General features: G+C 32.6%; 1 long non-coding RNA gene across 2 annotated transcripts in view; it reads right to left on the bottom strand.

Annotated features, from left to right (window-relative positions):
* The window catches only part of LOC107033197 (uncharacterized), a 332,749-nt gene that overhangs the window by 251,498 nt on the left and 57,484 nt on the right, over window positions 1-23,767 (bottom strand). The gene's annotated exons all lie outside the window — the stretch shown is intronic.

Raw genomic sequence — 23,767 nt, 5'->3', positions numbered from 1 at the left:
AACCACTGCTTTGCTTAAACAAGTTCTTTTTTTAAGAAATATAGAAGAAAATTTTATCCAGATCATTAACTGAAATACCTAAAGTATTTAGAAGTTTAAACAGAACTTTTTACTGAAGATACTAATAGTATTATTCTTTAAGTCAAACTTTTCTTTTTTAACTGAGGCATAATTGAGATATTATATTAGTTTTAGATGTACAACATAATAATTTGATATTTATATATATCACAATTAGTCTAATTAACATTCATCACCATACATGGTTGTAAAAATCTTTTTTTTCTTGTGGTTAGAACTTTTAAGATCTATTCTCTTAGAAACTTACAAATATGCAATATGGTATTAACTACAGTCACCTTGTTGTACATTACATCCCCGTGACTCATTTGTTTTATAACTGGAAGTTTGAGCTTTTGATCCTCATCATTCAACTTGCCCACCCTCTACTCTCTACCTCTGGCAACCACCAATCTGCTCTCTGTATTTATCAGCTTAGTTTTTTTTAAATTTTGTCGAGATTCCATATATCAGTGAGATCATATATTTGTCTTTCTCTGACTTATTTCACTTAGCATAATACTCTGAAAGTTTTCTTTGATTACAATTATTTTAAATGTACTAAATTCCACCTAAAGCTACATTTCTATTCACAATATTATTTTTACATTTTTTCTCTCTCCCTTTGGCATCCTGGGAAAATAGACGGCATTTTAATGAAATAATACCTTCATATTTACCTGAAATCATTTGTTCTCAAATGTCGTTTCTATTCCAACATAACTGAGAGACACAACTTAGAAACAGAGGCTTGCTAGCCAGTGATTTTGAGATCACCGGGGAGTACAAACTTCTAAAAAAAATCATGCTGTACACCGAAAATTGACACAACTGACTATATCTCATTAAAAAAAATCAATCCCATAATGTTGAAAATAAATAACCCCAATAAGAGGAAAAGGTAACTCTTCAGACTAGCCTATAATAGGTCATTTTAAAAATTTCCGGTTTGCTGTTATTTTTATTTAGGTTTTGTTTGGAAGAGAGTTTACTTGTGTGTGTTTTATATATATATATGTATAAATATATGTACATACACATTTTTTAAAGTTTTCTTATTTCTGTGTCTTTTTTTACTTATGAATTTACATATTTCAGGATTAAATGCCTGAAGGTACAAATGCAAACATTAAAAATTTACCCGAAATACATAAAGCACAGCAGCAACAGTCATCAGCATATATTTCAACACTAAGCAGCACTTGTAAGCATGCTTTCAAACTCAATAGGTTGGATTTCACTGCCAAGAATAATTAAGTCCTCCATCACACTCCACAGGTCTTCTGTTCACCAGGTAATGAACCTCAGAATTAATTTTCAGTGCTGTAGCTACATTGAGTTGTCCATATAGAAAAAAGATCTAAACTGTTTGGGAATCTATAGACAATAATTGACACCTTGAAATATACTTGGAAACAAACAACACTGAATGCACTAGTATTAGCAAATATCTACTAAATATGTTATTTATATTTAAAAGTTCACGGTCTCACAGGTACTTCACCTAAAGCAATGCAATTCTGTCTTCATGGGTAGGGATGGCGGGGTGGGTGGAGAGAGTTAAGTGTTTTTGTGATGAAAGTGATGGCCTATAAGATAGAAGGGCCAAATAAGAAATAACTTTAAAACTGGAAATATAGTTTAGGTCATATTTGTTGATCAGATATATTGAGTATCTCCTACCAGTGAGAAGAGCATTTCTCTAGGAAACCATGGGTTAGCCACACAATAAGGCACTGCACTTTAAGTCTACATAGTGCTTTCAATCTCATGCCCTCTCTGTATCCTTATGCTCATGACATTCGCTCTGTGAGTTAACAGGTATCACAATCTTCCTCATTATGCAGATGAGAAAACTGAGGCTGAGAGACACAAGTTTATTCCAAGAAACCAATATACACAAAAAGATAATTTTACCTAAGGTTCCATATCATATTCTGAAGTCCCATTGACCTGACCTGGCCTGTTACACACTCAGTGTGACCTGGCTATTCTGTAGCTTGAGACTATTCCACCTTCCAAGTCACAGTGCTGCCTCTGCACAGAAAAGTGTAGTAGGTAAAGCACTGGCTCCACTACTTTTTGGTTAGGTACAGCCTTTGGCAGCTTATCTTAAATTCCAGGTCCCACAGTTTGTAGTAGCTACTTTACAAATACCTTTGAAAATTAAATGAAATGCTGTTTTAAAATATTGTATTACAAATCATGAAATGCTGCATAAAATTTCATCTGTTCAGTCAGTCTACAAATATTAAATGCCTTCTGTGTGTCAGGTACTGTGGATATAATGATTAACAAAACAAAATACGGTTATATCCCCCCTGATGCTAAATGATGGTTACTAGTCTAGATAATGATTTTTAGTAACCTTAGGTTGATTGGCACACTTAAACAGAAATCTGTAATAAAGAAGCATTTTCATAAAACCAAGCTCAGAAGCAAACTGAGTAACAGAAAGAGCATAGAATGCGTGAGAAGGTATTTTCATTTATTTACCATACTGGCTTGATGCTTATAGTACAGCATCTTATTTTAGATGCATAGCAAAAGAATCATGTGAACAACTTGGAAATGATTCATAGGCAAGCTACAAATATGGTTAACTGGTTGGAAAATAATATTGTACAAAATTTTTAAAGGACCAGGCTTTTTAACTGAGAAAATAGAAAAATCAAAAGAAAATTAAAGTTGTCTGGTGAATTCAGCCATGTCAATTCTGCTTCTTTCTGTCTCCACTGGGAACAAAGGCTCAAGTTGAAGCATAAAGGTTTGATTTAATTGAGGGGTGAGAGGGATATTATTGCAAGAGTTCTCAAACAAATGATTATCCTAAAAATTAAACTGAAGAATGTTTTTCCTTTTTTTTTCTTTTTCTTTTTTCTTTTTTTAGCAGTAGGTGACATTCTCTTATATCAGAAATTCTGTGGATATGGGGAAATAAACCCAGTGATTTCTCAAGGTCCTACAAGCCGTTTAGTTGGTGCTTATTACCCTAGAATTAAGATGATCCATTATCTTTCATTTAAATGTATTCTAAAAAAAAAAAAAAACAGTGGGACAGGAAAAGAAGAGCTGGGTTTAACAACTGTCTTCATTTTTATGAGAGAACACATGGAAATTAAATAGTTGTTCTACATGTCCTCAGAGGCCAACACCACCAAGAATTGGTGTGAATGAGAACATGGAAGATTGGGGTTAGATGACTGCTAAATACTGGGCAGGGAAAAGCAGAGCAGGTCAGCAAGCACATGCTTAACACTAGCAGAGTTGGCCAACTGAGAACAGAAGAACCAAAGGGAAGTAGATTATATCTTGACAGAGGGCATTTACTATTCAAAAATATTACATAACTTTTAAACTTTTTTTAAACTGAAGTATAATACTTTACAACGTTGTGTGCATTTCAGGTGCACAGCAAAGTGGTTCAGTTATATATACACATATATACATATATGCTTTTTGTCAAGATTCTTTTTCCTTATAGGTTACTACAAGATATTAAATACAATTCCCTATGCTATATAGTAGGCCCTTGCTATTTATCTATTTTATATATAGTAGTGTTTATATGTTAATCTCAAATTTCTAATTTATCCTTCCCTGCCATCCCTTTCCCCTCCAGTACCACAGTTTGTTTTCTATCTCTTTGAGTCTGTTTCTGGTTTGTAAATAAGTTCATTTGCATCAATTTTTTGTAGATTCCACATATAAGCAATATATGATATTTGACTTTCTCTATCTTACTTCACTTTTTCCTGCCCATTTTGGATTAGGTCGCTAGTTTTTTTGATATTAAACTGTATGAGCTGTTTGTATATTTTGGAAATTAATCTCTTGTCATTGGTCACATCATTTGCAAATATTTTCTCCCATTCTGTAGGTTGTCTTTTCATTTTGTTCATAGTTTCTTTTGCTGTGCAAAAGCTTTTAAGTTTAATTGGGTCACATTTGCTTATTTTGCTTTTATTTCTATTACTTTAGAAGATGGACTGAAAAAAATATTGCTGTGATTTATGTCAAAGAGTGTTCTGCCTATGTTTTCCCCTAGGAGCTTTATAGTATCCAGTCTTACATTTAGGTTTTCAATCCATTTTGAGTTTTTTTTTTAATATGGTGTTAGAGAATGTTCTAATTTTATACATTTACCTGTAGCTGTCCAGTTTTCCTAGCACCACTTATTGAAGAGACTGTCTTTTCTCCATTGTATATTCTTACTGCTTTGTCATAGATTAATTGACCATAGTGCATGGGTTTATTTCTGGGCTTTCTATCTTGTTCCATTGATCTATGTGTCTGTTTTTGTGCCAATACCATACTGTTTGGTTACTGTAGCTTTGTAGTATTGTCTGAAGTCAGAGAGTGTGATTCCTCCAGCTCTTTTTTTTTCTTTCTCAAGGTTGTTCTGGCTGTTCAGGGTCTTTTGTGTTTCCATACAAATTTTAAAATTTTTTGTTCCAGTTCTGTGAAAAATGTCACTGGTAACTTGACAAGGATTACACTGAATCTGTATAATGCCTTGGAAAAAAATATTTCATAACTTTTTATTCTGCTTTTCAGTACATTTTTCCAGTGTCAATTCAATATTATAGATCTTATTTTGCCTTCTTTCTTTCTTTTTTTTTTTTTTTTTTTTGGGTCTGGAAAGCAGAGCAATTTCTGGGTAAATTCCTCCCCACCCCCACCTGTTGACCATCAGAGAAGTCTAGAATTTGACTGCTGTGGTATGTAATAAAACACTTTAAATATTCAAACTAAATCTCTAATGTATCTATAATATCTATTTCAGAAGGTTTTTGACAATTTTGTGCAGGAATTCCTCTAGATTTCTATTTAATTGTACTTCCACCTCTTAGTAAAAAGGATTTGAGATAGCATGCAGCAAAAGACATCATGATAAGGTTAAGAAAACAGACATTTAAAAAAAAATCAAGAAAAGTCAAAAAGAACTCAAAATTTATAAGGTATTGTGACAGACCTTCCAACTTGGTTCCTGGCACCCAGAGCAAAAAGAGAAACACAATATACAATATATTAAATACCTATAAAAATCTCCCATGAAGAAGATTACAATTCCTAAGGGAGAAAAGCTGCTTATAATACTAGGTGGCTGATATTTTTTTCTGAAAATAATAAGATTGTATGTTCACTGAAGATAATTTGAACAGTACAAAAATTATTTTAAAAAAAGGAAAAATTAAACATCCAAAACCCTACCCTCAGTAGCAGCCATTTTTTCTCATTTCAGTATATTTTCTGCCAATTTCTTTTCTGTGCATTTTAAATGAATGAGATCAAAGTATATAATTTTGAGATCTGTTTGTTTCAGTTAAGAAGATATTAAATTAAGGCATGAAGTTTTTTAATGATTGCATAAAGCTTCATTATGTGGATATAGTATATTAACCAGTCCTTTAATGTGATTCAGATTATTTCTAAAATTTTATCACTATAAATAATGCTTTATTGAACATCTTTGTGCTTCAACTTTTACCTGCATCTCTGAGAATTTCCTCTGGAAACATTTCTAAATCTGAAATTACTTAGTCAATGGGTATAAACATTTAAGATTCTTCATGTGCTTTTCTATTAGAAACAGTTGTTCCAAATGGAGTGCTATGTGGCTGTGCAAAAGAATGAGGAAAGTCACTATGAACTGATATGGAATGCTTTCCAGAAAATACTGGTACATTTTTTTAAAAGTACAACAATTTGTATACACATGTATTTTTTTCTTATTTTCCTTTCTTTTGTTATCCAGAAAAGATCCATCTTGAAGAGGCTTCCACTGGTCAAATCTGAGGCAATAATTACAATAACGAATGATGAGTCATTTAAAAAATAGGAATTAATGAATCCATACAGAAAAATAGCGGATAAGGGTGGGAGTGCTTTTGCTTACAGTAGAATGCTGAGGGCCAACTGATGAATGTGAAGGGAATACCAGGAATTGAAAATTAGCATTTTACAACCATCACAGTGAAGACCAAAACAGACAGAACCACCAATGCGTGCTAAATATCATGAGAATTTTTATGAGGAGAACATTTGTGTAGTCTTAAGGTGTTTCTATACACACACACACACAAAATTATTATTATTATTCAATGAAGAAATCAGACCACTTTTCACAGGTAAATAAAATTAAATTACCAGTGAGGGTCAGATGGACATCATATGTGTTCAGATGTGATAATCTGAGAAGGATACATCACATAAAAGACATTTCAATTGAGACTATAAATAGAATCTAATAATGAGGATCATTAGACAAACACAAAATGTAGACTGTTCTATAAAAGGAAAGAGAACAGTATATTATTCTTCAAAAACATCAAGGTCATAAAAGACAAAGTAAGGACTATGGAAGTATTCCAGATTAAAGGAGGTTAAAGAGACATGACCACTAAATGCAATACCTGATCTTAGACTGGACCCTGTACTGAACGGGGAAAGAGACCATCATAAAAGAATATTGAGACAGTGGAGAAAATTATAAAATGAATGGTAGGTTAGATTTAAATGATCACATCAATATTAAATTCATTAAAGCTGATAACTATATTGTGAGTATGTAAGAGAACATCGCTATTCTTAGCAAATACACTCTGAAGTGTTCTGATCTAAAGGATCATGATTTATGTACATTAGCCTCAAATAATCCCATAAGACAACTTTAAAACAAATGGGGTAGAATTTGCTTTAAACAACAGATGGATCTCGGTAAAAGTTATGTAACTGGTTTTTGTACAAATCACATTCTTGCAGCTTCTCAATAAGCTTAAAATTATTTGCAAATAAAAAGTTTTAAAATTAGGTTAAAAAAACGATTGTTTCTCCTTTTCCACTAATAATTGTTGAATGTACATCCCTCATTTCTTCCTTCCCAACAAAGTACTATTTTTTGTAATCCGCTATTTTGACAGGGAGAAACAGTATTAATGTGTATTTATTTACTACCAATTATGTTGAAAATGTGTTTGTGTTTATTAGCAATTTATATTTTTAATCTATAAATGATCATTTCTTCTTCATTTTCAGGCACAATTTTCTTAAGTAAAAGACTATAGCTTCAGGGGGTGGAAAGGGATAAATTGGGAGTTAGAGATTTGCAAATTTAACTACTGTATATAAAATAGATAAACAAATAGCACATGGAACTATATTCAGTATCTTGTAGTAACCTATAACAAATAAGAAACAAATATATGTATGTGTATGTGTGATTGAAACATTGTGCTGTATACCACAAATTGATACACTGTAAACTGACTATACTTCAATAAAAAAAAAAAAAGACTATAGCTTCAATTAAGCTACATTGACTCTTGAACGTCATGAACAAAATCTTCAACCACATTTTCATAGAAAATTGGGAATTTGGCTTTATAGGGTTGCTTTCTCCAGTAAGCTCAATAATGGTAAAGGTATAATTTAATGCAGGCAAGAAGTCACCCTACAAGAGGTCAAAGAACATAGAATTCCCTTCCAGAGGGACCTGTTTTCATTGCCTTTTTAATTACCCATGTGCTCCAGGTAGACTGCCACTAGGTGGGAGTAGTGCTCAGTGTTGTAATCTCAGCAGCCAGAACTCAATTTCCTTATATCCAAGAAGCAGTCATTCATTCATTCAATGAACCTAAGAGTCTCACTTCCAGGTACTGTGCTGGATTGCTGGGTTTTTGCATCCACTGGCTTATAGATTTTAGAGTATAGATTATTAGTATTGTAATCAGAACTAATTTTCTTTTTGAAAATTAGTTCAAATGTGATGTAATAATTACTTGAATAAATATCGAATATATTTTAAATTTTTCCTATGATACTTAATTGATATTTTGCCTCACTAAACATTAGCTATCCAATAGACCCCCAAATGAAACTCACTGTATGTCACCCTGGACTCTTTAACCTAAGACCAATTTCCCGCTTGCTGGGTTAGTAAACTCTCTACATTCTCCCAGTTTAAATAAGGGCCTCAAAGCAAATGAGGTGGTTCCAGTAAGGCTGTTTACCTCACAGATCTCAAATCTGCTATCAGATACACAACACCAAAAACCTAAGAAAAGCGTTTATGGCCAAGGAAGTGGCCTTCTTCCTTTCCAGAACAGTCCCTTTTCCACCTAATCAACAGGAGCCATTCATCTACTTTTCATATATAAAGAATTTATTTTTTCTTCATGACATTGGCTCCTTCCATCAGAAAGTGTTTCATTTAAGTATAAACACAATTATTTACTAATTAATAGATCTACAATTCATATCATTTAGCAACAGTACTCACATTTTAACTGGACAAAGAAATGTAACACTTTCAAACAATTAGACTAAATATCAGGAAAGTCAGAGGATGGCAAAACATGATCACATCATACCTTCTATTACCTGAATTTTAGTGTATTAAGTAGACCAAGAAAGTGTGATGAGATATTAGGCAAGTACAAGTAATTATTTTAATAATAAATACTTTGATTTTAAATAAGGCAAGCAGCAAGCAATCTGACTTTCTTTACTGAGATGTTTCCTTTTCAAAATTATCAACTCATCCCTATGTCTTTGAAAGTTCCACTTATGTGATATGTACTCAAAAATCATCTGTAAAAAATCTATACACTTAATGGCATACAGATTTCTATAATAACATATTATTTGCTTGTATTTGTGTTTTGTTCTCAGGACATTTGACTTCATGAAACCATTTCTGCTCCTCTGCCCTACTTATTGCTCCCACTTCCATATCCCTCTGGCTGCCTAAGCCTCTAACTTCAGTCTCTCTCCTCCACCCTCTGCCCTGCCTAAACTAAAAACTTCATTACCTTTGTCCCAGACATATAATGAAACATTGTGCTGTATACCAGAAATTGATACACTGTAAACTGTGTATCTTCTAACACCTCTCCTGAAATTAGAAAATAAAAATAAAGCATGAAGTTGGCTTACTAAGAGCCCAGTAGTAATCTCCCAAAGACAGGAAAAAATATTACTATTGCCACAAACCACTGATCAATTAATCCATTGCTAAATAGGAACTTCCATCACTTTTGACTTTATAAGTTTCTGTCACAGTGAATAAAGTCAAGAACACAAATTCCTGCCTTCGTTTTCACCTCTCTACCATCCCTGCTTCACACTTCAGAGTTGGAGCCTTCTCTATAAAATTTAAGAATGATCAGTCAGGTCTATCTCATGCTTCAAACCCGTCAATGGTTTGCCATTGACCTTGAAATTAATTTCAAAGTCCATAATATAGTTACAAACTCTTTCAAAATCTGGCCTCTATTTAATATTCCAGCTTCACCTAACTTCACTCATCTCCATCTCACACTTAACACTACAGTCATCCTAAGTTTCCCTCAAGTACCAAGGCTCTACTCTGTGTCATAAATATGCCTCCTAACTTGACAACTTTCAAAGTTCATCTTGGATATTCTTCCATGCAGCCTTTCCTAATCTTGCTAATAGTAATTATCTTGTCCTCTTCTGTATCTCACATATTATATTATTTAATTTTCCACACTGCAATATAATTAATTTACACACCTCATTATAGTCCCTTAAAGACAGGAACTAAAAGGTACATTTTATACCTCTATAGGATAGAGTCTGACCCCTGGTAGGGGCTCAACATCAATTTAATCAAACAAAAAATGCTCTTCCATAATCAGAGTAATGAAGAATCTCTTCCATGAGTAATTATATTAACAGTTTAATCTACTTTTGGCCAGCTTGGCTCTCTTTGCAAAAAGAAACAATTCTATTCCTGGTTTGCATTTATATTACTGTTATGACACTCAATATTACCATGGTGGGACCAACAATGGAAAGAGTTATGCTTAACATTGCCCTAGCCAGAGTCCCAGTTATAATTTATAAATGTTCTTTGATATAATGGAATTAATAATGATTAATAATGCTCACTACTATTAACATACAGCATTTATAACATGTCTGACATGGGATTTTGTGCTTTTATGTGATTATCTAATTCTAACCCTCAAAACAACTCTTTCCCATTTCTTATTTAAATAGATCTGTGTTGATGTGGCCTCCAGGTCACTTTGGAAATAAATACGCTAATTGGTTATTTATTCTGTGGCAGTACACATAAATTGTCTTCAGAGAGCATTTGTCCAGTATCCTTAAGGAGAATAAATAAGGACACAGACATGAAAATGTATTTAACCCTTTTTTCCTAAAAATATTTGCTTTAGGGGAATTTAATGTCTTTGCCAAGTGAGTCTTCCAGGCTATCTTTAATACACAAGTGAATTAAAAGCATGAACAAATGGCAACACTGCAAGCATGGTGAGTTTATTGACTTTTGTCCTGTAGGAATATCTACTGGAAAGGACAGTTAGTGGCAGAAATGCCTGGTGTGGTAGATTCTGCCTTGTTTGACGTACTGATGTAAAAATGAGTAGTATTGATTAATTCTTTAAAAGACAATTTTCCAGAGACTAGATTAGAATCTGAAAATGCTATTAACCTCACAGCAATGGAAAAGACTCCAACTCCATTTGATGAAAGCAGCTGAAGAGAAATTCAGGTTAGGGGCCAATACCCTCAGAAAAATTAGTTCACTGCACTAGTTGTAGTGGCAAGCAAATATGGTTTGGAATATTCTCCAATTGGATTTAATGTTTCTGGAAGCTCTGAAACCCCAGTGGGATAATATGTGCATGATTGTCAAATTCTTAAAGCAGTCCTTTTTCAGTCTGTAGGGTTAAGAGGAGAAAAGAAGGAAGAGATAATTCTTGCTTATTTATCAAATTTATCAAATAAGAATATTCCTTCTCAAATGAAGAAAAATCCTTCTGAACTTTTCAATTCAAACATGTAACTTAATGCTTATTTGCATAGGAATATTTAATTTTTTGTTTATTTTATTTAGGTAAATTGTTCTTTGGGGGATATTATTAGAATGAGGAGTTTTCATTGATTCTGACAGACTAGAAATATAAATGATAAAAGTATAAGATTAGAATTGTCAGTGATCTGAATTGGTTTAAAAAGAGGAAATTTGCTAGTAAAAATAGAATAAAGCTAGTTGTAAATATATGTATTTTATTTGAGAAGTGGTAGGGCCAGAGTTTAAAAGATTTGAGTTTCATAAATTTTAATATTGCTTACTCAAATACCTAGTCAAAAGTTAATATTCTATATTAGATAATGCAACTAATTCTTTTATTAAAATTATACCATCACTTTTTTCATCAACATAAAACAGTTTCTAACAAGAAAAAAGAACCATGTTAATGCTAATTGTTAAAGCTTATTTAAAAGCATCAATAGTAATCATAAATAGGTTAACATGAAAGTCACTGGTTAAAAATATTAGAAGGTGACTATGAACATATTTTTAGTAAAAAGATATATTTTTAAACATACAAATGTTTACAATTTAAAAGAACCAAATTGAGGGAACCACAAAATAAAAAAGGAAAGGATACAAACCAACAATCCATTCATAAGAGGATCATTTGCACATAAGGATAATAATAATAATCTTCCCTAATAATCAAAACACAAAGCAAAACATCAATGTGGTACTACCTAAAGAAACTAACAAAATTTCAAAATACTGATAATTCCTACAGGTGGGAAGTCATGATAAACTGATGCTTACACAACTCTTTTAGAAAGCAATATAGCAAGAATCACAAAAATTTTTATATACTTTTGATATATTAATACCACTCCTCACAATGTATTTTGAAAAATAATCCAAAAGAGAGAAAAGGTACATGAATGCAACAAAACTGCAAAGAAATGGAAGATATTCTACAACATTGTAAAATGATTATAAATCAATAAAAAATGTTAAAAAAAAAAAGAAATGGAAGATATTCTCTGCGTGAAACAATATGTAAATGATTAAATAAAGTATGCTATCTGAACTCAATTAGACATTGTTCAGTAAGTAAAATACATTTATCATAAAATAGGTTAAAAAAACAAATACAAATATACATCTATAGTATGGTTAGAATTATATAAAAACTACTTGTACTTACGAAACCAGAAAAGAAAGTGAAAAATGCTAATTTTTTATATCTGAGATGAATACTCTACATTTTTAACATCTATCACAGTTACGTAAAGCATGTTAACAATAAAGTATAATTTATATAAAACATTTTATGTCTTTATGTTATTAAAACACTGGCATTCACTAGAGCAATACCAGGATATAAAACAAGTTTAAGTCTTCCCCTAACTCCAGATTCTTCAGACTAGGGCAGTCCTGTAATTTATCTTGGCTTCAGGCAACTATTCATCTGTAAAACAATAGGAATTGTATTGGACCTGTAGTCTCACACTTTTTAAATCCTGCAACTCTTTATTCAGACTAAATCTTATGTTATTTTGCATAACAGAAAGCAGAGGGTCTGTGGCCAAAGCACAAGGAGAAGGAAGTGTTCCTCAGGCTCCATTCCTTCTCCCCTCCCTAAACCCTACCTCTGAAAACAATCTCTAAGAAGGTTATGAGAAACCCCAGTGAAAGCCAGTTGATTAAAGATTTTAATGGTCCCCTTTTAGCTAAAATATAGTTATTGAAATTGTACGGTATTATGACAGAAATATGTACAAAAGATAGATTTGGAGCACACTACAGTGAACAATTTTCTTTATCTGGAGAGTTAAGAAAGAGTCCACAAAAGGAAAAAACATTTGATCTGGAACTAGAACCATCAGAAGCCCTTCACACTGAATTTACTTTATCAAAAGGAGATCCCTGGGGTGCTTAGGAATTTTTATTTCAAAGACAGACATTTGTAATAGAATACTATATATTTTTTTAAAGTTCCTAAAAGTGTCAAGAAACATTTAAAGCAGAATTTTGAAACATAACAACATGACTTTACATCAGCTTAATCATACGACAAAAGGCATAATTACCACAGCTACAACCTCAAGTCAACAAAACAGAAATCATTTAGCCTGAGTTTGAATGCGGAAAGAATTAGGGTCTTCTTCCACCAGGCAGTGAGAACTGGCTCTAAGATACTGCGAACATGAAAGAAGTCTCAAAAATAAAGACCGTTTGCCAATGAAGAGCAAAGACCCAGAATATTCTCAGGATGTAAGGTCTACCTACTGTTGGTAGGGAAAGGATTAGGGAAGGATGTCTCATCTTTCAGCTCTGGGGGCTCTACAAGATTCCACACTGTAGTTGTTGAATGTCAGGTACCCTTTAGTGATTCCCTTTTGACTCTTGCCTCTGAGGTAAGACTCAGAATAAGGAACCCATAAGCAGAAAGATGATCCCCAAAGTTTACAAGACACAGCGCCTCCCAGATATCTATGGACACAGTTAGGCTTACTGTATGTGAACTATTCAGTATGGTCTTAGTAGTCCAGGAAGTACATTCCCTCTTGACAAGATTTTTGAAACAGCTCTCTGCCTTTCACTTAATCCATTGCTAAGGCTCTTTTTTATAGCATGTGAGATGCTGAAATAGTGATAATGATAGTCTCTAATTAACCCAGAATGTTCAGAGGGTGAGGAAGCAAAATGTGCCTTGGCCCCAGGGCATAAGCCAACTTTATAAACTAGTGAAGTTAAAACTTCATACTTGCCAGGAGCATCTCCTGGCTGCAGTCAGAAGTAGGACACCAACATCTATAAGGCATCTGACAAACCATATTCTGGAAGTCTCCCCAGGGAATGAGGTTCCCCATTGTCCTGAGAGTAGCCATTCCCATGGAAAGACCTAATGTGTATTTCACATTATTTCCTGCTTCTAAATTCTTCTTGGCATTGTTTTCCTTTAAATAATAATAATTTTAAAAATCAAACTAAAATAAATCTATATATCTAAATGTTAAGAAAAAATTACTCAATCTTCATAGTTGAACATTTTCCCCCTCTTCTCATTATGTCCACAAAAAAGGAAAAATATTCTCAGTCTGAGAGCCTAGGAAGTGTTATCAAATATTGCCTGCAATTAATTTTTATGTTAGCCAGTTATATTTTTAATTTTTCAGAAGCTGTACAGATCATATGTTGCACAATTGGTCTTTTGACACATCTCAGGACATATGACAAGGAATTCTGGAAAACTTGGTAACTGCCACTTGCTTAAATTCCACAGAAAGAGAAGTTTTTGGCCGAACCTGAGTCACACTGGGAGGCTGAAAGCGATGGGCAAGTTTATTCAGGCTCAAGTACACTACAGTGTACTTTCTGTACTCTATGATTCTGAGTTTAACAATGTACCCTGGCCCGGGGGTAAAGACACCTAGTACATATGCCAGCAAAGTTGTACCCTGAAACCTTTTAACCTCTTATTATTAAGGTGGGGCTGTAATGGGGGCATCTGAGCTTCCAGAAGTTCTTAACTGATCTTTATTAGCCTAGACTTATCATCAGCAGTTATGTGAAATATTTTGGGGAGACCCAGAAACACCTCAGTCCGTCACTGGAGATTACTGCTGATATTTCTCCTCTGTTATTGTCCTCTGTAGGACTCACAGTTTCTCAAATGGTGAATTGTAGCACAGTAGTGTGCATCCAGTGGTTTAGAGGTGTATGTGAAAATGGTGGTTCACTCAGGCTTTGGGACTAGAGTTCTCCCACTGGATGATTCTGACCTCAATAAGCATTTTCCAAGACTCCTTAGAGAAGTGTCAGAGATTAGGACCACGCTCACCTTGTGGTACCCACAGATGGGAAGCACAAGATGTGACAACATGCACTTACTGCTCCTTTATGGCACCGTGAGCTTCCCCAGAGAGCTGGTCTATTACCTGGATATCTGTGTAACTCAAGAGACCTAGAGAGATGATGGAAGAGTTCACATTCAAGAAGTAAAGGAACACAACCCAAAAATGTGTTTAAATTACAGAGGAGAGATGAAGGAACTCCTGGCTGATACAGCTCCAGGCCTGACTCCTACACTTTGTCTTCCTATATATTCCATACTTCGGTATGTGCCCATCTAGAGCCATGCAAGCTGGCTACAGAATAAAAAGGTGTGTACAGTCTGCAATTAGAATTTGATTGCTGTTTTTAAATTTTTGATATAAAAATGCATAATTGAAATAGAAATTCATTTGAATTTGCCATAATAAATTTTAAATTACATTTACCTTGAAAGAAAAATAATAGCTATAGGAGTCTTTAAACATTCATGTTAATTGTTGAAAAATTAGGCTTGCTATAAAAACAAGAGTTTTAAAACAAAGTTTTTTATAATTCAATTAAAAAAACAAAAAAATAAACCAAACACAAAACAGTTTCTTATCTATATTATGTAACTATCAAGTATTGAATAGATTAGTATTAAAATGTCTTGATCAGAAATTTTGTGTTCACTAAAGCAAGTCATGATTAAAATTTTGAAAAGGTTTATTTGAAAGTTTTATATACACTCAATTTTCATCTTTTTTAATATTTTGTATTTATTTCTCTTATAATAATTATATAACATAAAGAAAATAACTTTTTCTTTACCAAGCCCCTTCCAACATTCCTTCATTTTATCCCTGGGTACCAAACAAATAAAGCATCTTTTATGCATTCAGTGATATAAAAATAATTGGAAAGTACTTCTTTAGATAAGTAAACCTTTGTCTGATTTATCCAGTTTGGTTTATGTCCAGCCTAGCCATCAATCTGAAACTACAATTGACATTCATCAAGATAATGGTCAGTTAATGTGCAACTCAAATATTCCAAGGTCTCATCAGCATGGAGTTATAAATTAGGTAACACTAATATGCAACACCAGTTATCACAGCTTTAATATATCTCTTATCTCAGTTCTCAGTGATTTAAGAGTCCAGTAGAATCAGTCCCCAACATCTTATTCACAAATCAGGCAAGTTCAGTTTGTAGTTTTATCACCTTTGGCTACTGAAGACCACCATTTACAAACACATGGGGCCCCACTTACGCCATTCCAGTGACCCATCTCCAGGCCACGCGCTGGCATCCAAACACATCATTTATGGGAATAAATTAGATGAGCTACCAGATGCTCTGATATCCCCAAATAATACCTTGGGAGGTTAGCTTTAGGATGTTAACAAACTTCATGGTTGGCCAAGCTTGCTTAATAAATGCTAATGGTACCAAATACATTTATAAAACCTGTGAAAAGCAAAAAGGTCTTGGGATAGTTCATTATAATTTTTCTGTCTCAGAGCAAAGGTAATTTATAAGGCATAGTCCCATGTTCCAAAGCTATATTGCTATTCCATGATTATACTACAGAAGTCTCTCCAAATGTTTAAGGAAATTGAACTGTTCCTAAATGAAAATATCAATGGGGACACTCAGGCAAACTTTTCCAACTCACATGATGTAAGCATTACCAGAAATTAGAAAGTCATTTGATTTGGGACTAAGCTGTAGTATTGTGGACTGTTAATTATTCAGATACAAAACTGCATGAAAGAAATTATACACATGCTCTAAAAAAAGTACCAGATATGTAAAAATCAAAAACTCTGAATGAATCATGCCACTAGCACCTTTATATACACAAGCAGTACAAGTTAGAGATGAAAATTCTCAGCACAGTTTACCAGTGCTTTCTTTATCTGGCCTGGGTTTCTTTCCACTTTCCACCTCCTGTCGGTTATATCGGCACCCTGAGCACACCAAACACTTTCCCTCTTTCTGATAAGTCATTTCCCTCTCTTTTAGTTCATAAACTTCATCTCTCAGGAAGCAGCATAAAGGTTTCCTCATTTGAAAGTTCTTCCCCACTAGAGAGAATTATATTATAATTATTTATTTGCATTTCCTTCTCCTCCACTTTTTGGTGAATTTTTTCATATCAGGAACTGTGTCCTCTGTAGGTTAGATACTGTCCTCTGGAACACTGATTGAGCACATGCCCTAGTAGGCTGCAGGACAGAAGGGTGAACTCAAAAAATACATTGAGCACCAGATAGTAGCTTGGCATAGCACTCAATTCTGGATACTGTATATATATATATATATATCCTCACTTTTTAACATTACTAGGAATGTATCACTAACCAATTCAAAACATATTCCAGATGGTTTGAGAGTTAAATGTAAAAAGTCACACTATCAAAACTTAAGAAAATAATACATATGAATATTTATTTAAACTACCAAGGAAAAGGGCTTTCTATGTTTAAAGTCAATAGACAAAGAAAAAAAAATCAGTTTGGCTACATATAAACTTAAACTTGTGCACAATAAAGGTGTTAAAAAACTGCTGAAGGAATGAATGTTCAACTTAAAAAGAATTTTAGTCACTTATTAGCTTTATCAACATACAGATCTGTCAACAGCAGCATGGTCAAAAGTTTGGAACAAAAATATATGCAGGTCAGCTTTTTCATTATAAATGTTCAAAGGTGATACCTTTGGGAAATTGTCACTAAGGTACACAGGAATTAATTTTCCTATAATAGCCATTCACCTGTTCTCAACATAAATTTCTGGAAAATAGTGGGTATTAATTTAAAATTTATCAGAAGAAGGAATAGATATGGGACAATTCATTTCCATCCAGCAATCTGGAACAAGAGTAGCTCATGACTAAGAGTTAATTGATAACTTTTGATGCCTTAACAGAATGTTCTAAAAAAATCCAGAAAACAGCCATAGTATCCTTGCAAATAAATACATATACATGTATATTTGTACATACTTCATGAATATTTATATGCATGTGATATCTGCTATAAAACTATTCTTGGAGTCTGTAATGTCCTATTGCCTTAAGTAAAGCCCCATATAATGAGGAGATTCAGTACCGAAAGTCTGTAATACAACATTCAGTAAAGATGAGCCTTAGAAAGAATTTGTTCCAGGGCAAATAGTAACATAATGACATTCCTATGCATTGTAATAAATGTTCACAAAAAGATTTCAAAGATTAAAGCAAGAACCCATGTTTTTTGACAATAGCATCTAATTACTTGCATTGGAACTTAACCTTCAAGACCTTAATCCTGAATGTAGTAGTAACAGTTTGAATTTTAAAATGTTCATCAACATTGCATAGGAAATCTAAAGTGCTCAATGTAGACAATGTCTTCAAAAAAGTGGAGCATAATCACTATTAAAAATTCTATTTTCTAAATTGATACCTCCATTTTGAAATAAATTAAGATGACTAATAGATTTACTATTGGCACATGAAACATTCAGCTACTTAAATAGCTCTAATATTCTATGTAATGGTTGAAGTTCTCTACTCTTACAGAAAAACAAATTGCTAGACACTTTGTCAAAGATATACACGGAAGAGAATGGTAAGAAGAATGATGAAAATATGACTATTAGTCTTCTTCACATTAAAAGGACTTACATCTTATCATAGTGTATTATATTTTCAAGTAAATAAGCATTCATGTTGTAGTTTTTACAAATTGCTGTAAAACTGAAATACAAGAATTCTCCAAAACTGTATGAATATGTATAGGATATATTTTTTAAATGGCAACCACAAAATCTTTATCATAGTTTCATATAATATGTTAAGCACTTCTTTCAGAAATGGAAAAGTGACATACCTGCAGATAATGGGAAGGAGAAAGCCTGAGGTCAGTGCTCCCATCAGCAGCATTGCTGATGAGAAGAAAATGACCAATATCTTTAATCTGGAATTGAGTGAGAGCTTCTTCTTTATGTAATCATTTAAATGAGAAAATGCTCATATCTTTCTATTCTTTTTTGTTGGTCTTTTAAAAATAGAATCATAAGGCTGTTAGAGTCCCCTGCCTCTTACAGGCCCATTCCAAAGAAAATTCTAGGTGAATAATGGATATATTACATGTGATTTACCCTGTTCTTAGTAAAAATGGGAAACAAATTAGTCATGAGTTTTCTAATAACAAGCAACTTCTTACATACCAGAAAATAATCTAGTCAGCTTTAGCCCATTGTCTTTAAATTAAATAAAGGGGTGCCTCAGGCTTCAGGTGCTTCATGCATGATACCTAAATATCATTTCTAATGCTCCCTAAAGCTATTTTTTATTTATTTCGTAATTATGTTCCCTAAACTAGGTAACAAAGAAAAATCAGTATCAAATATTGGCTAGGAAACTAGGCTTTTTTTTTAAACTTACTTTTATAATAACATATCATTAGACATGCTTTCTAACTTTTTTAAACTTTATATCCATGATCAGGGATTCCTCTAAGCATTTTTTCTTCGTATCTAAGTGCTCTGCCCAGCCAGTTCTAACTTGTTAGACAGAGGAGGATTTCAGTGCATACTAGACTATAGAAAGCAGTTAAATTCAAATGAGAACTTTAACGCCAATTTAACCCAGTAACCTTAGCTAGACAATTCGTAAACATGTGATCCCTATTTCTGCTGAATCACAACAGGATTAGTTCTTCTCTAATGAGTATGTTGCTAAAAATGCACCAAGGCCCTTGGAACATGCTCCAATTTTTACCAAAAAGAAAAATCAAAGCAGAATTGAAAAAAGTGAGAGAAATGGGGTGAAAACAAGACCTGAGGCTCATAAACTCATAGAAACTCACAGGCAGAGATCAGCTGATGCTTGGAAGAGCACAGAAATAAGGGAAATTTGCACAGAGAAACTACAGTTGCTGCAATTTGAGGTGAAGTTGCATCTTAATGTGATGACTGTGTGGGAGAAAGGCATGACAGCTTTTTCTATGCCTTCCTGAAAACTCATTTTTGCCTGATACTTAGTTTTGGTCAAAAGAGGCACTTGGAGTAGGAAAAATAGCTTACCAATTTAAAATTTAGCCAGAGTCAGAAATTAGAATAACAGACTCCTGAACTGGTCAGTACACTAATAAATAACAAATATTTATAGAGGAAAATGAGTATTCTTTACTCAAGAAGAAGCTGCCATTTCCTTTTCAGCTCTTGTTTGCTTTTCCTTTGTATAGTTTTAACAAGCAAGGTTATTTATGCCAGATTAGCACCAACAAATTAGAAAAAAAGAGGAAGTAGTACACTGAGAGAAAAATGTGACGAGTAGTATGAGAAGATTGGAAAATAAAAAGCAGGTTCAAAAATTGTCAGCAGAGCAATATGGAATCAATTAGCATGAGCAATCATAAAATTCAATAGGCCCTGAGGAGAATAAAATGGCACAGCATATAACAATTACCTAAGGCTTGCTTAAATAAGTCAAGGAGGTATAAAAGGTAATTCTGAAATATCTTTAATTCTTAGGGGAAAAAATTGCATTATTCAGAAAATGGCTACCTAAAATGGCTCATTCACCAAGAATTCTATGTGGCTAGGCTATTGACGCATCATAATTATAAAGAACTGATCTATATGTTAACATAGGACTTTGGGCCTCCATTAAATCTTGGGAAGTTAACATGGCTCTCTTTTCAACTTGGGGTATTGAATAACAATAATAATGAAAGTACACATAAACCTATAGCATTTTTTTGGTTTTGTTTAGTTTGAAACTCTCCAGTAATGACTTGTACACTTTGAGAACCTGTCTTTAATTTTTTGAGAGTACTAGGGGTTAATTTAGAACACTGAAATAAATAGCAATTTACTCTAGAGGAAGGTAAAGTTATTTGAGTTAGCAAAACTTATTCTGTGGGTTTCTTTGAGGGCAAAGAACACTAGCTTATGGGTACAAAAATCTGAGGATGATCTTATTATTCAATAATGAAACACACATGAACGTGTGCAGCCTCTTAGTATCAGGACAACCCAATAATATGTCTGACAAATACAACCTTCTACTAATTCTTTAGAGAAAGTGTTCCACAAATACATTAAATTATATTACTTTAAATTTCTTTACATTCAATTTTATCCTTTATACTTTCATTTAATATTCTTGCAGGGGTAAATTCAGAAGCACAGAGATATTGATCTCTTCTCAATTTATTTACAATTTAATCACAAACCTAACTGAAGTATATTGTCACTAATGGTTTTATTTTGAGCAGAATAATGTTAACTTTAAAGAAAAGCAATTTAAATCAGAGTAAGATTTGGTTATACTCTCATACATTGCTTAGTGAAAATAGAAATAAAATGATACAAACTTTCAGACCAATTGGACAGCATTTGAAACATGCATACATTTTAATCCAGTAGTTCCTCCTGAGGAAATAAGGTGAACAAAGATGACTATAAAAGACTGTTTATTACAGCATTATTTTTAATAGAATAAAAGGGGAAACAATCTCAAATGTACTAGAAGAGGAGAATTTGTTTTTTTATGATGTAGCATATCTATACAACAGAATATTAGGTATTTATTTGAAATATTAATTTATGTTTATTTTGAGAAAGCTTTTGTGATATATTTATTATGTGAGAAGAAACAGGTAAAAAGTCATATGCATTATCTGATTCCATTTTAAAAAGATGGTTGTCTGTTTAAAATGATTTTTAAAATGTTTACATCAAAATGTTAACAGTGATTATACCTGGATGATATTTTTCCCTTTTTTCTGTATTTTCACAATTTCTCAATGAGCATGTATGTATTTTATAAACATGGAAAAATACAACTACTGCAAAAAAAGATTTGTTTTAGTTTACTGTTGTTAAACATGCAAATAGCTACTAATTAAGCTTAATCCAAAAGTATCTCATCTGATCAAGCATAATTTCATAAAAATCACTAACTGGCCCACAGGCTTTTGTTGACTCCACCAAGGCTAATGTCATCTTCTAACCTGGTATATCCATCTTTGATCTTTCTCTTTTTCTCAAGACTAAGGAAGCAAATATTCCCCTGCTTTCCATCCTCTCACATAGCCAGCTCCTATATCCCTCAGGAACCAACCCAAGTGCCTCCTCCTATGCAAAATCTACTCTGACCAGCAATCCCTGCAGGGGGGGTCACATCTTGCTTTCTCCTCCCCGAGGCAACAAGCACATTTTGCCCCTGCATCTCCCACTCTCAACTACAAACATTTCTTGGCGCCTTGACCACAACAAGACCATGAGGTCCTCAGGATAGGAATCATGTCTTATTCATCTGTGGATCACCAGCATTTAACCCCCATGTGTCACAGGGTGTGTAAAAAATATTCATTAAATGAATTTATTAATATACTTAAATCTCCACAGTCATTCAGTTTTTCACAGAATTAAGTCAAATAAGAGAAAAGACATAATAAACCCAGCCCCTAGGGCAATGCCTGATATATTAAAGTTGAAAAATATCTGATGGGTGAATAATCATTATCAATACAGCAACAGATTTTTAAAAATTAAGAATATATTTTCTCACATTATTTGCTAATTTCAAAAGATATTTGAAAAAATATGTAAACATTCTGAGGCAAAAATAGAGGAAAAATAAATAACTACACACACAAGTAAATGTATGTTTGCTCTTGGTTTGCTTTCATTTATACCAAAATAATTTTACTGAAGTTGCAAATTAAATTTAGAATTACTAAGAAAAAAGGGAGATGAATATCCATCTTTACGTTGCTAACTTGAGTTTACTAGCCTAAATTAACCAGGCACATAGGAAACAGCTGAAATAAAGTTCATAACATTTGACCCCTAATTTCACTTGGAAGAATCAACATTATTGAAATAATCCAATGTGCATTTTCAAATGCATTAATATATATAAAATAGAGGGCTAATAATATTTACATATACAATCATACAAACTAGCGTCAAATAATAGGTTAGTGGCCAAGTAATAGAAAATTCTTCCACAAAATAGACTGTTGAGCACCATGAAATATTAGTTTTTAGTAACATAGGGAAATTCTTTTACTAAAGTAGTAAGTGATGAAATCACAACACATCTCTATCTATTCAACATGAGTTTTAATAAGTAAAAATATACAGAAGAAAGGACTATACAGACCCTATAACATAACAATGGTCACTTCAGAGAGTTCAGATAATGAATAAAATTTTACCTTCTTTATAAATTTCTCTACTATTATGTTTTCAATGATTAAGATATCTTACTTTATAATTAGGAGGGAAAAATACATAAGAAGAAACATGTACTAAAATGTTCCTATTTTTCTCTAGCTGTTAAAATTATGGCTAACTTTTAATTCCTTCCTATGGTTTCCTATAATTTTCTACAAGGGTGTGATTTCATTTTTACAATTAGAGTAAAAATAGTATTCTAAAAATGAAACAAAAGTATTGTTTGATAACCATAAAACAATTCTGTTTTGAATGTCTGCAATGATTTAATTTAAATAGTTTTCACTAGAATATTGTTTATAATAAAACTTTGGAAAAAAACGTAAATGCTCAGTAATGAAAAATTAAATAATTCTAGTATGTCCATACAATGGAATACTATAGAGAGCATTAAAAGTAATGTTATAGTTAAATATTTAATAACATGAAAAAATGTTTGCCTAATGTCAGGCTTTAAAAAAAGTATTAGATAATGATATTTATACCAATTTCACATTTATTAGTAAGCAAAAATAGTTGTATAGGAAAAAAATGGAAAGAAAGATTAAAAACAAAATGCCAATGATTATTTTCATTGGATAGTAACACTGGAGATAATTTTTACTTTCTTTTTTCCTACTTACTTAAGTTCTAAATTTTCTATAACAAACAAGTATCACTATGAAAAAGAAGTTTATAAAATAAATAAAAATAGGAAGAATTAAGAAATAGATTTTATCAGCTACACAAAAGATAAAATATTCTAGACATTTTCCAAATTTCAGATAGACCCATTAAATTATTTTTTCCAAAATCAATTATTTCAGTCATTTTGCATATAAACATATACTGAAAGACACATAA

Source organism: Vicugna pacos, chromosome 8 (genome assembly GCF_048564905.1).
Source record: "Vicugna pacos chromosome 8, VicPac4, whole genome shotgun sequence".
NCBI lineage: Eukaryota > Metazoa > Chordata > Mammalia > Artiodactyla > Camelidae > Vicugna > Vicugna pacos.
Note: the sequence above shows the minus strand (reverse complement) of the source record. Positions and strands in the feature narration are given on the sequence as shown.